The 14,148-nt window shown below is 42.9% G+C and overlaps 1 long non-coding RNA gene across 1 annotated transcript in view; it reads right to left on the bottom strand.

Moving 5' to 3' along the window:
• The window catches only part of LOC115292789, a 114,769-nt gene extending 106,426 nt beyond the window's left edge, over positions 1 to 8,343 (bottom strand). The window contains exon 1 of the long non-coding RNA XR_003909133.1: positions 7,364 to 8,343. This is a non-coding gene — a long non-coding RNA (uncharacterized LOC115292789). The remainder of the gene's footprint in view (positions 1 to 7,363) is intronic.
• Positions 8,344 to 14,148: the final 5,805 nt, after the last annotated feature.

Raw genomic sequence — 14,148 nt, 5'->3', positions numbered from 1 at the left:
ACCAGGATTAAGGTAACAGGTACTACTAATTCTCTACGTCATATTAAGACAATGACTTTGGTTTTATGAATCAGACACTATCATTCAAATCCATTCTGTTGATCTAAGTTCCAACCCCAGCTCCACCACACATCTGGGAAAGTTATTTTTTAAGTCTCAGTTTCCCCATGTGTAAAAGTACCGCTGAAGGGAACCAATCATCTGAGAAATTCTGAAGTTCGCCAAGGGTGAAACAAGGAGGCCTGTGGGATCGTCAGCATGACTGATGTACAATTAAAAGCATCTCAGAAGAGGTGTAAGCCAAAGAGTCTCACTTCAGTACCTGCCCAGCTGTTAGGCTACACTATGTAGGTTAGACACAGTCATCAGTAAAGCAATTAACAATCATCTACTGAGTGCTGGCCATGGGGCACTGAAGACATGAAATGTATGCACTCTGATTTTGTCCTCACTACAGTAAGATCTCTGAGATCAGAGACCATTTTTTGTACTATTTAATAGGCAGAAGGAAGAAAGGCAAGCAGATAGGCACTTAAGGTCACACACCCAGGGCACCTGGATGGCTCCCTTGGGTGAGCGTCTGACTCTTGATTTTGGCTCAGGTCATTATCTCATGGTTTGTGAGTTCGAGCCCCACAATGGGCTCTACACTGACAGTGTGGAGCCTGCTTGGGTTTCTCTCCCTCTCCCTCTCTTTCTGTCCCTGCCATATGCGCTCTCTCTCTTAAAATAAATAAACTTTTAAGATCACACATGAAGGAGCTCCAGTGGCGCAATTGGTTAGTGCGCGGTACTTATAAGATCACACATGTCTCTCTCACACACACACACACACACACACACACACAGAGTTTCAAGCCAGTGTAGAACATTGGTTCTCAAGTATGGTCATCATATCACCTAAAAAATGTCCTGAAATTACAATTCCTAAGCCCCAGCCTATACCTACTGCATCCGAAAATCTAAGCATAAGGCATAAAAGCCTATCTTTTGTCTATCACTGAGTTTTAAAAGCCTTTCATGTGATGCTAAAAACCAGCCAGTTTGAGCAACCATTGACTTGGACAGACTACAGACAGACAGGCACCAAGGATGAAAATGTGTCAGACCCTATTACAGCCCATCAGGAATTCACCCTCTACTGACTAATATTAACACAATGTAGTACACACTAAATCCTAAAGGGTGACAGAGGTAATTAGGGTCCAGAGATTCAGAGACATCAGGCCATTAGGACTGATTTCCTGACCTAAGTTATTTGATGAGGAAATAAGAAAGTACAGGGGTACCTTAGAGGTTCAGTTGCTTAAGCATCTGATTCCTGATTTGGCTCATGTGATTATCATGGTCCTGGGATCCAGCCCCTCTTGTGTTGTTGGGCTCTGTGCTGAGTGGGGAGCCTGCCTGAGATTCTCTCTCCCTCTTCCTCTGCCCCTCCCCTGCCCAAGCTCGCTTGTGTGGGAGCACGCACGTGCACACTCTCTCTCAAAAAAAAAAAACAAACGTAGGGGTGCCTGGGTGACTCAACTGGTTGAGAGTCAACTTCAGCTGAGGTTGTGATCTCACAGTTTTTGAGTTCAAGCTCTGCATCAGGTTTTGTGCTGACAGCTCAGAGCCTGGAGCCTGCGTCAGATTCTGTGTCTCCCTCTCTCTCTCTGCCCCTTTGCCCCCCCCAAACTACATAAAACATTAAAAAATTTGAATATAGATAAGAGCAATCAATTCCTTATTAGGGGTTTTCATTGACTCACAACTTTAAAAATGAAGGAATTGTAGTCACCATCAAATCTGATCTCATTATTATATAGATGAAGAACTAAAACAATTCTTTCACAAGTTTTCACACAAAAGGCCATTTTCCAACTCCATTATCATAAAAGTTAAAAAATAGTATATATGGATTAGAGGGCTTAGAAGAAGAGACAGGAAACAAAGGGCAAAAATGTATGGGCCCCTTTTTTGGTTGATCCTCCTACACACACACCCAGGTTTGGTCGTAAGACTGTTGAGAAGCTTCTCTTCAGGGAGTTGCCAACCTTGTGTTGATTTCACAAATGCATGACTTATTTCTTTATACTTTGGACTACAAATTCTTTGAAGCAAGGGTAGTATCTGATCCCAGTCTGTACCTCCTGTGCCTAGTAGGCCATCAATAAATTTGTTGTGTCAGTGGAGTGATACAGATATATATATATATATAGGTATGCACAAGAATTTGCCCTTGGCAATTGTGGGAGCTAGCAGTCTCTGAAAACATGTCGCCTTCATGTCTGAGGCTGGAGCTGAGGCCCACAGGGCAGGCCAGCAGAAAGAGGAGATGGATGTACAGTGGGAGACAGTGAGAACAAGTTGGAACCCACATGAGCTAAAGCCCAGAAGGATGGTCAGAATTCAGATCAGTTCCTGTTGCTTCTGGCTTTCGTGGTAGGGGTGTCCTGCAGAAGCCGGGGCCCTTTGTCATGGAGCTCAATACACCCTCCCTGGCCCAGGGCTCAGCGGAGCTGGAGGAGACACTGGGAAAGCCTGTAGGGCGGAGGAGGGTCCAGCTGCTGCTCTGAATCAGTGAGAGGAGGCAGCAAACTGGCAACAGTGTGCAGGACCTACAAATCAGTGCCGCCTCCCCTCTGTTGCAAGCTCTGTTCTTGTGATGTCCTCCAACAGGAAACAAAAAGGCGGTTTGGGAAATGCAGTTTGACTTAGCCAAGTTGACACGTTACCAAGTCACCAGCACCAGTCTAGAGAGAGGAATGGTTCTTTCGTTTTCTTCTGTGGGCACATATATATACTATCTCTTAGCGCAGATCACGGTTTCTCAAGCTCTACACAATTGACATTTGGCTCCAGATGACTATCAAGGTGGGGAGAGCCGTCCTGAGCACCATACGGTATTTAGCAGCTTCCATGACCCCCACCTGGGGGATCTAGTAGCAACCTCTCCTCCTCAGTTTTGACAAGCAAAAACATCTCAGACATCTCCAGATATCTCTTTAGGAGACACACTCACCCACAGTTGAGGATCGCTGGTCTAGATCATGTGCTGCTTGAGGAGAAGAACCATTAGTTCTTTTTCCTGGAAACCAACCCAGTGTTTTATGTATAGAAAGTGCTCAGTAATTAGTAGCTGAACGCGCACATATGTGCATACAGAAATATTTGCCTGTCACCGAAGTGACACACACACATTTAAAAGAAGGTGTTCTGCTCCTTAAATGTTTGAGTTCTGACTTCAGAGGACTGCTTTTCCTGGTCTAAATACTCTCCCAGATGATCTTTACTGCTGTGGGGTTTTTTTTTTTAATGTTAGTTATTTTTGAGAGACAGAATGTGAGCAGGAGAGGGGCAGAGAGAGAGGGAGACACAGAATCCCAAGCAAGCTCCAGGCTCTGAGCTGTCAGCACAGAGCCCAATGTGGGGTTTGATCTCATGAACCGTGAGACCGTGACCTGAGCCGAGTCAGATGCTTAACCAGCTTCACGGCTGTGGTTTTAATGACTACATTCATGTCTCCCGTATCTTTATCTCCAGCCCAGACCACTGCCCTGTCTGCTAAATATATCTGTTTTTGAACATTTCACTGGCATCTCAAAGCAACAGTTCTGGGCTGAACTCTTCCAGTCCTCCAGGCATGGCTCTCTTGAAACCCTGAAGTCAGAGCGTTCCATCATCTGCATCGAGCAGACACAGAACTACAGGAAGGACGCTAGGAGACTGTCCTAACTGCGGCCTTTACTACGGCCCTACCCTTTCAGTGGCTTTCATCACACAGCCCACACTGGCCTCTGCAGACCCAGCACTGCTGTGCCTGGAATCTGGAAATCCCTGTCCTTCGCCCCACACACTCTTTCAAGCCCTGTTCTTGAGTATGCTGTCCATGCACGTGGGAATCCTTTCCCTCCTGTTCATCGGGGTCAACGCTGCTGCTTCCAAACTCCATTCAGGGCTCTTGTTGCCTGGGTTCTTCATTCCTAACAGTGCCCCTCGTTAACTGACAGCCCCCTCCCACTCTCCCACAGCAAACTCTACACGCCAGAACGGCTGTCCTTCCCTGTTATCTCACATAACACTTCCTCCTTTCCCTCTGGACTGAGAGCCCCTTCAGCTCAGAAACCCCATCCCATCTATGTTCGGACCTCTCCCCAGCCCTGGGCCCGGAACCTAGTAAATGTGTACTGGATGCTACTACCCTTGTCACGATGGTGTGATGGGATTACTCTGCTCAGGACAAAGGAAAAGCTCATCTCAAGCATTTAAGAATCAAGCAGCTGTAATAAAAAAAAAATAATAATAACCCCAGCATTTCTTGGTAACACCCAGAGTACTATACGAGCCTAATTTCACTTAGTCCTCAGAACAACTGACCAAGTGCTCACGACTGTGCCAGCCTCATGGGCTGCTTTGTCTTCCCCAAACTTTAGACAGGTTCCTCTCCTCCCCTCAGGCCCCAGAACACTGCTTCCCCCCCCCCCCCCCAGCAAGCAGGCAAGTGTCCCTTTATTAGCTTATCCAGGCAATCGGCTGACCACAGGGAGACACATTTCCTGTCAGACCCCAGGGAGCATGCCATGAGCTTGCCCAACTTCCCATCGCTGCCAAAGTCTGCTCACCCCAGCCTGTAACCAAAAAAAAAAAAAAAAAAGGCTTTTCTGTTTGTTTTTGAGACGCCTGCAGATTCCTGAGATTGGAGATTTTCGTGTTGCAACAGTCCTTCTGAATAAAGTTTTTCCTTATCTAAGTCTGTTTTTTTTTCCCATCAGACACAACCCTGTGATATAGGAACTATGATTAGCTCATTGCACATATGAGGATAATGAGGCTTAGAAAAAATAAAGTTTCCCAGGGCCCCATAAACAGCAAATGAAAAATCCAGGATCTAAACCCAGAGAGTCTTAGCTGTTGGAGGGTAGGAGTCCCCCTCGCTAATTCTCCTCACAGCATCGAGGAAAAGGGATGGTTCCTTATGCTAATTTCTTTAAAGAACTGAAAGTGTTAACATTTGTCATTTTTATAAGTGCCATCACTTACACTGTTCATGCTAGCCTGTAGAGTGCAATCAATGAAATAGGATGAAATATAATTCATGCTCACCTGAATTAGTGCAATCAATTAAAATATCAGAATCAAAATCAGCATTTTTATATAATCTTTCAAAGCACCTATCCAAAAGGCAACCACACACAGTCACCCCCTCCCCCAGCCCGCTGCTCACTCCTATGGTTTTTATTTAGAAGTTTAGTTCTACTCCATGGTGTTGTCCCCTCCGTGTGGAAGACTCAGGAATGCAGAGGCAAGCTCAAAAATGGAAAGGGGAAAAAAAGGCAGGTTCCTAAGCTCCCCGCCTCCCATGCAGCGGCCAGGAGGCTCACCCTGCCACTTTGCTGCCGCCCCTGGCGAGCTTACACTTGCAGAGCATGTGAACTGATGTGGAAATCAGTCTTGACATGCGTCAGACCCCTTCAGCAGTCACAACCCAGGGGAGTAGCTGTGCTATTATTATCACCCTTATTAAGAAGTGAAGAAACCAAAGCATGAAGAGCTTGAGCGAGAAGCTCAAGGTCATAGAGTGAGTCAGTGACAGCTGGCATGAGACCCTGGACTCCTGGCTTCAGGGCCTGAGCTTCCCCTCCCCCCAAGCAGGCTCTCCTACCCCATCCCCCACATCTCCGGTCCCGCCTCCGGGTCTCATCAGAAACGCTGTACTATGGTCCCCACTTCAGCTCTGCTGCTTTCCACTGACCAGACCGAGGTTAAGCTTCTTCCTAAGAAAGCTTAATGAACTGAGTTCAGTGAAAATGAACAGCAGAGTTAAGCCAAAGAGGAAAAGCCGCTGGAAGCTGATGTCAACGATCTGTAGCAGAAAAACGCCCTCATCTACTGATCTAGGCTACTTTTAAATATGCCTGTCTTCGCTGGCCTGGCTTCTTCAGGAATGTTTGGGGCTCACTATTTCAGTGTGTGGCACTTTCTGGACCAGGGGAAGAAGGAAAACTGGGTGCCTAGACATTCAGTAACTGAGCAACCTTGGAAAAGCTTCTCAGCGTGTCAGTGAAAGTGATGAGTCAGGCTGTGGCCAAGTTCTTCTCTAGTGCTCTTGTGCTCTGGTTTGGGGAGCTCAGAAGTAGCCTAGGTTATTAATATCTTGGTCCACAGAGCTTAGCTCCTTTGGGGAGCGTTTAAAAATCTCCAGGTTCAGGCCCCCCCTCCAGAGATGCTGTTTTAATCTCTTTAAGGAGATCAGAACCCAGGCATCAGTGCTTTAAAAAAACAACAAAAACAAACAAAAAAAACCAAACCCAGCACCAGGTGATTCTAATAAGGAGGCTGGTTTGAGAACCTCAGCTCTGGAGTGTTCTCAAACGTGAGTACTCATCAAAAACACCTGGAGGGCTTATTCCCACCCCAAAATTTCTGACTCTGTAGGTTTGGGGTGGGGCTTCTCAAGTAAGTTCCCAGGAAATGTTGATGCTGCTGGCTAAGAGAACTCCAAAAGTTTTAACACCCTCCGAAATGGTTGTGGGATGAGTATTTTTTTTTCCCCTGCCCTAGAGAGAAAGCTCATAGATTTCATTAGATTCTTAAAGAGATCCATGACCCCAGAGAGGTTAAGAGCCAGATTGAGAGTCAAATCACAAAGCTTTTGTGGGCAGGGTTTCCTCGGAGATGATTTTGTAACTTTTTCAGTCTTAAAGTAGCCTCAGGAGAGAGAGAGAGAGAGAGAGAGAGAGAGAGAGAGAGAGAGAGAGAGAGAGAGAGAGAGAGAGAGAGAGAGAGAGAGAGAGAGAGAGAGAGAGAGAGAGAGAGTGTGTGTGTGTGTGTGTGTGTGTGTTTATGAATTATCTGGGCATTCCTGGGCTGGATACCAACACACTGACCAGTCTACACTTCGTTTCCCACCTAGAATTTGCACCCAGGACATCAGGTTGGGGAAGAGGGTAAATATGACAACTTTCCTGAACACCAAATGTGAATTCTGTGGGGAAGCAGAGGGAGAACGCCCAGTGATACTACTGAAACAGAAATAAAACCTCTACAGATAATCATGCTGTCTCACGCCCACTGACGTTGGAGCCATAAACTTGAGAAAATGAGTGCTGTGCCAAAACAATCACCCTGCAGATCAGTTAAATAACATTTCATCTGCATGAATTATCCTCACCCTCCATCCAAACTATGGCGTGGGAAGTTCATATATAAACTTTAATGTGCATGATTTCTCATCCTTTCAAATTTTCGATTTTTGTGAATGCTTTATAATATACACAACACATTAGAACAGTCATCAATGCACGTAACTTAGAAGCAAAGAAAAGAACATGGAAAATCCATACACTGGGGCTTCATGATAAAAAGTCTGGATACTACTCACCAGGTGTGGCGGTCCTCAAACTTGAGAGTGAGCCGGAATCACCTGGAAGCTTGCTAAATAAATACAGATTCCCAGCCGTCACCCTCCTTCAGACTCAGGAAGTCGAGAAATTCACATTTAACACAAACATCTTAGGATATTCTGAGGCAGGTGATCCACTGACTCCACTATAAATCTTGTTCTGAGACTGCCTGAAATTTTTGTCCTTTGCTTTTTTTTCTTTTTCTTTTTTTTTTTTTTTTTTTTGGCTGTGTACTTAAAACAAAAACACAAAAAACTTTTCTCACCCAAAAGCCACAAACCTTCCTGGAAAACGGATATGTAGGTGAGTGCAAAGAGGGAAACAAAAACATCAGCCTCCTGCCAGAATTTTCTACTTTCCCCCACCGTGATACCCCACCCATTACCCAGTCTGCAAGATGGTGGTCGGAGTGGGGGCCGGTCACCACACCCGGCCAGAGCCAGCGGCTGCCCTCTGGCGGCGGGTCAGTCTACTGGCTCACTCAGCAGGTAGTTCCTCAGCAGACAGGTTTGGTCATCTTTTTAAATATCTCTCTACAAAGAAATATTTTCCCAAAGCCTCATTAATTCAAGACCTGGAAGTCTGAGCAAACAAGTCAATTAAAGATAGCAGTGTCCAAAGGAAGGGTTGCAGTGTGAAAAACAATATTCTCACAAATTCATCTGTTCAACAAATATTTTGAAAATATTTTTGAACCGTCCACCAGGCATTGTTCAAGGTGCTAGACATAAAACAAACAAAAATTCCTGTTCTCACGGAACCGATAGGCTAATGGAAGGAGACAATGGAGAAATGAATTATCTCTTACTCTTATATGGTGATAAGTGCTCTGGAGAAAAATATGGCCTGGGAGGAAGAGAGGAAAAAGCTCACAAAAAAAAGGAAATGAACATTTGATGACCACCTGTGAATTACTGGGTGTTCTACCTAAGCCACTTTTCTTAATCTTTACCTCTCACTGTACCCCCCTCTTTTTATTATAATAGCCAATTTTACATGTAGAGAAACTGAAGTTTCAAAACCATAAGAGACTTGGCTAAGGCTGTGGTGTTAATTAATAGCTGCATGGCATTGAACTTCGCTGGTTGTAGGAATGAAGCCCACGGCACATTTGTAAAGGGCTGCTCACACATGCCCTTTCTTAATGCTTGCACACCCACCTTCTCCAGGACTTGCAATGCTGCATGGAATGTGCCAGACCTCACTTTTCCTTATTAGTGTTTCTCTTTTCTCATTCTCTGAAACTCTTATTTTACTCTATGCTAATTCCATAAATGGATACTCAGAGTATAAGAGATTACTGACTGTTAATCATTTTCTAATCCTGTTATTAGTTTTCTCCACTTACAGCCCAGTTAGTCACATCATCAATACCCAAGTAAGATAGCTGAGTTGGGAACTTTTTCTGAAACAGTCCTATATCTCAATGGTGGAAATGTCAGGCCCTCAGTTGGCAGTGATGAACATGCCAACTGAAATGATGTCCCTTTTGGGTATTAGAGTCACAGTTAAAATATCAGTTTTTCATCCTCCAGTCTGTTATAACCATTGGACTCTTTAAAAAATGCTGTAAGAAAAAGAGTGTATGTTTGAATATATGACAAATCCATCTACATCTCAATGTGGAATATCTGTTCATACACTAAGGAAGATTCTAGAATGGCAGGATTTTAGCACCATGAGAAAGTGAGCATTTTATGGATAAGGAGAATAAGAAATGATACCTAGGAAGGTTAAGTGGATTTCCAGAGATTAAAATTACAGTTGATCCTAGAATAGTACAAGTTCACACTACTTGGGTCCACTTTATGGGTCAATAAATACAGTACAGTATTGTAAATGTATTTTCTCTCCCTTACGATTAGCAGTTAAATTTGGGGGAGGCAAAATTTTTATGCAGATTTTTAACTGCACTGGGGGTGACCCCTAATCCCAAGAGTTGTTCAAGGGTCCCCCATATGTCTGTCATTTCTTTTTTTTTCTTTTTTTCTTTTTTTAAATTTTTTAAATTTATTTTTGTTACAGAGAGACACACAGCATGAGAGGGGGAGGGGCAGAGAGAGAAGGAGACACAAGACAGGAAACAGGCTTCAGGCTCAGAGCCTGACGTGGGGCTCGAACCCACGAACGTGAGATCTGACCTGAGCCGAAGTCGGAGGCTTAACCGACTGAGCCACTCAGGCACCCCATGTCTGTCATTTCTGATAGAGCCAGCCTTAGTGCCTGAATTCCAAGACAAGGTTTTAGGAGAGTTTATTTCTTTGGTTTTTGTCTACTCATCTTTAACTCTGATTCTTTGAGGATGTTAAGAAAACAGATTGAATTGACTACAAAGAAGTAATATTGTAAAGATGTCAATTCGGCCTAAATGACTCTAAAAAGGTGATGGTGTGTAAACACATACGTTCCCACACAGAGGGACAAAATGAGGCCTAGTGCCTGGTACACAGTAGGTTGTCAAAATATATATTGTTCTCCTTCCATTTGTGCTTCCATGCCTTTGTTTACCGGTTCCATAGCCCCAGCATGCTCTGCCCGCCCCCATCCTACCTCACCAGCAAGCCCCAAGTGATCTCCGTCTCTCCTGAACTATGTTGGCATATGCTTTATGCTAAATACATGGCAGTACACTATCTTCTTGGAGGCAGAGGCCATGATTTCAATTTCTTTCTATCCTCTCAGTGCCAAATAGGCCCTTGTCCTCAGAGAGGGCCACCAACTTCTCTCTGTTCCAGTTCATCTTCACTTTTCTGTGTGTTTCCCTTAAATCACTCTACTATTGGAAATCTTTCTGTGGCTTCCATTGTTCAGGCTACACTTTAGCTCTGGAACAAAGCATGGGAGCCCCTTCAAGGATCAACTCCATCTATTTTATTTATTTACTTACCTCCTGCCTCACTACCTTCCTGTACCTCCAGGGCCATCCATAGGCCTTCTCACCATCCTGCTTTCAAAATTCTGGGCTTTCATATATACACTTTCCTTTCACTGAAATGCCTGAGAATCTTCTAGAAGCTAAGGTTCACACTCCATGTCCTATTTGAGGTTGTTCACTCCTCTTCTTCCTTCCCTACTCTGAGCTCCCATTACTTTGTCCCATAATATATGGCCCTAATTAAAGATGTGGGTCCTCTAGAGAAAGGGTTGAGTTTTCTTCATCCTTGTATATTTCCAATGCTTATTTAGTGCCTTCAAGATTAGCAAGTACAGAGTGGGTTCAATATATATAGTTGCTGGTTGTCTGATATTAGTGGCCCTGAGAATATTGGAAATCAAAGAAGATTCTAAGAGCCTTACATTCTTTGGCATCCTTAGGAAAAACCAAATGTGGCTTAGGACCAGGGGCCTCAGACCCACCTTAACTGTCTCCTACTACTGGAAACACAACAGACTATGTGGAATATTTGGTGACAGGTTATTTCTAGAAGAAAACGTTGAGAATTCCCCACATTAATTCGTGTAATTTTCTTTTTCTTTCTTTCTTTCTCTTTTTCTTTCTTTCTTTTTTAATGCTAGCCTCTTCTTTCTTATTCTTACAGAGATACACTAACACAGGAAATCCTTTGATTTGCGGGATTACAGTCAGTGAACGGGCTGACTTCAGGATGTTTACTATGCAATTACAGAGGGCTCCACCCTCACAGGAGGCTCACAGTTTAATGCTCTAATGTCAATTCTTAATACATTGAGCAAGGGCTCCATATCTGCATTCTGCACCGGCTCCCACAAATTATGTAGCCAGTCCTGTCAATGACTACATGATGCATCCTTCCCAACTCCCCCAATTTGCTGGGACTTTCCCAATTTTAATCCTGAGAGTCCTGAGTCTTGGGAAGCCCTTCCATCCCAGGGAGACCAGGACACTTGGTCACCCTACTTCTGGTCTTCAAACTGCAAACCTGTGAAGCATGTGTCACTTTGTTCAATTACTAATATGACCTAATGACTTACAGGCAGAAGGACTCTGTGACCCCTGCAAATGATCATTTCTAAACACAGCTTATATATCTTTGTGAACTACAGTTAAGGCTTTATCATCTCACACTTACAAGTTACTACAAGGAACCTATGTCAACAGACAGTCTACAGGAAAGAATTGCAAAATCTAAGGTCAGTGGAAGGGGTTCAGTGAGTCTATGAGCCACCTGGATCTAAGTGCAGAATGTGTATGTGAGCATCTGACTGTGAACACCTAAAGCTTTGATCAGTTTCTGAGAGCCTTCAGAGCCAGTGAAAAAATAAAATGCATTGGCTAATTGTTTTGGTGAATCTTAAAATTTGGGGGCATTCCAGGGAAAGTTCTAAGGAGTTTTGCTGTAAGGATCTGAATTTACCTTCTGAGGCATGCCTGGAATAAATCTATTCTGTTTAAGGGCCAGAATTCACAGACCCATCTCACTCCAGTGACTAGAAACTCATCCAAAAAGTCTAACATGACATAATGTGTCTGATCTTAATTCTAAATTCATTTTAATCCATTATATACATTTAACTATTCTGGGCAGCAAGACAGATATCATAAATTCTCTAGATTTCAACCTTACACATACAATACCTTCATGTGTGCTCTCAATGGAATATAAGTAAATTATATACCTAGGAGCTTTGATATCCACACAATACTAATCATAATTTTAAAAAATCAATATCCCAAGGGGAAAAAATCTTAAATTTGGCAGCTATTTTTTAAACTGAAAATACAAATATATGGATTTTTAACATTGCAATCCTAAAAGTAAAAAAATGTAAAGTTGGATACACTATAAATGTACAAATCCCAGTTCTGAGCCAGTGTGGCTGCAATGTCTGTCACCCCATCAACTGGTGACAGATTTGTTTATTCAACTAAATCATCTAGAAAATTCCGATCCTCCTATTTTGCAACCCCTCTTCCCCACATGTCCTCTCTGAAACTACTCACTCACTTGGGGAATATAATGTGCCAAAATATTAATTCCCCCAACAAGTTTACTGGGCATCCACTAGGATCTGGACATCGCCTTAGGGACTGGGGATAGAGTGGTTGGTCAGTAAAACAGACCAGGTGACCAGCTTCATGCCTTTATCAATTAACACTGCCACCAGCAGTGCCAAGTGTCCCCATTTCCCCAAATCCTAGCTGACACTTGGAGTTAGCAGTCTTTAATTTTGCAATTTGATAGAAACGAAATGGTACATCATTACTATCTAATTTCCATATTCCTGATTAGTCATGAAGTTGGCACGTTGCTTGGCATCCAGTTTCCCATCCTATACATTTCCAATTTCTAGCTTTGGCCTATGCTTCTGTTAGACTGTTTTTCTCATTGGACACGCAAGAGTTGGTCGTATATTCCAGCTACTATCTTAGGTCAGGCTCTCTGGCGCAGGCCCGGGTACAAGGACTCCTGGACAAGTGATTTACTATAGAAGCATTATTTAAGAAAGGACTTTTCAAGGAAGTGGGTATTTACAGGGGAAACTGGTAAGAGAATGGGGGAAACGGGACAGGAAAGGGAAGGAGACAAAGCAAGAATGTGCTCTCAGGCCAAGTCCTAGAGAAGGCAGTCTCTGCCTGATGTCACAGAGCACTTTGAAATAGAAGTTACAAAGCCACCTGTCATTGGCTAAAGGTCTTGTTGTAGAACATAAATTACTATGCATCTAACTCTCTGCATGTGTTGGGGCAAAGTAGCAGCAGTTCTTTGAAAAAGAGCCACGAATGTTAGCTGTTGGAAGCAAAAACACATCAGGATGGGAGGTGGGATGCATAAAACAGTAAAAAGGAGTCTCAGGTGATCTGGACGGAGAGCTGACATCATTCACTATAGCATTATGAAAATAGCATTCAATTGCACTATTAATTCAAGAAATACACTGGGGGAAAAAAGGAGATATAAATCGTAACAATAAGAAATTTTCTACCTATGGTATTTGCAGACTTAAGAGTTAGTTGAGTCTCACCACAAAAAAAAAAAACTGTATGTGAAATGATACATGTAGTAACTAACCTTCTTGTAGTAATCATTTTCCAATATATACACAAAATCACTACATTGTCCACCTTAAACTTACATAATATGTCAATTATATCTCATTAAGTTGGTAGAGAAGCAGAAGAGGCTAATTTGTATTATATTTATTGATAAAAATAGGTAATACATTTTTCAATGTTTGAACTCTATATAGTCTACATATCTTCCCAAATATTTTATGGAATGTAGTGGGAAAGAAACAAAAAAATGTTATTATTTATACAAATTAAATTTGATTATTTTTAGATTTTATTTTTATTTCAAAAATGTATTTATTTGGAGAGAGAGAGAGACAGCATGAGCAGGAGGGGCAGAGAAAGAGGGACAGAGAGAAACCCAGGCAGGTTCCAGGCTTACCTTGATGAGCACTGAGTAATGTATAGCAGTGTTGAATCCCTAATTGTACACCTGAAACTAACATAGCACTGCAAATTCATTGTCCTGGAATTAAAAGAAATTTTTTTAATTAAAAAAAAAAGGAACGTATGAGACTCTGGAATGTTGGCAAGCTGTTTCCACCACCACTTCTCCTTTCACCTGGTTAGCTTGAAAATATTTTTCTGCTGAGTGCTGTCACCTAATGTTTCTGTGGAGGGGACAAAGGTATTACAATAGTGAGACTCAAGGGACTCAACAGACAGAGAAAATATACTATCACAAGCCCACATTCAGATAAGCTGTTTTTAAAGTTTCCAAACAGGAGCCGCACTATATTGTTAACATCACAGGAAAGCCTGAGAATCTTAGAG

This window comes from Suricata suricatta, chromosome 5 (assembly GCF_006229205.1).
Source record: "Suricata suricatta isolate VVHF042 chromosome 5, meerkat_22Aug2017_6uvM2_HiC, whole genome shotgun sequence".
Classification (NCBI taxonomy): domain Eukaryota; kingdom Metazoa; phylum Chordata; class Mammalia; order Carnivora; family Herpestidae; genus Suricata; species Suricata suricatta.
The sequence above is the reverse complement of the archived record's forward strand: the minus strand, read 5'-3'. Positions and strand labels throughout refer to the sequence as shown.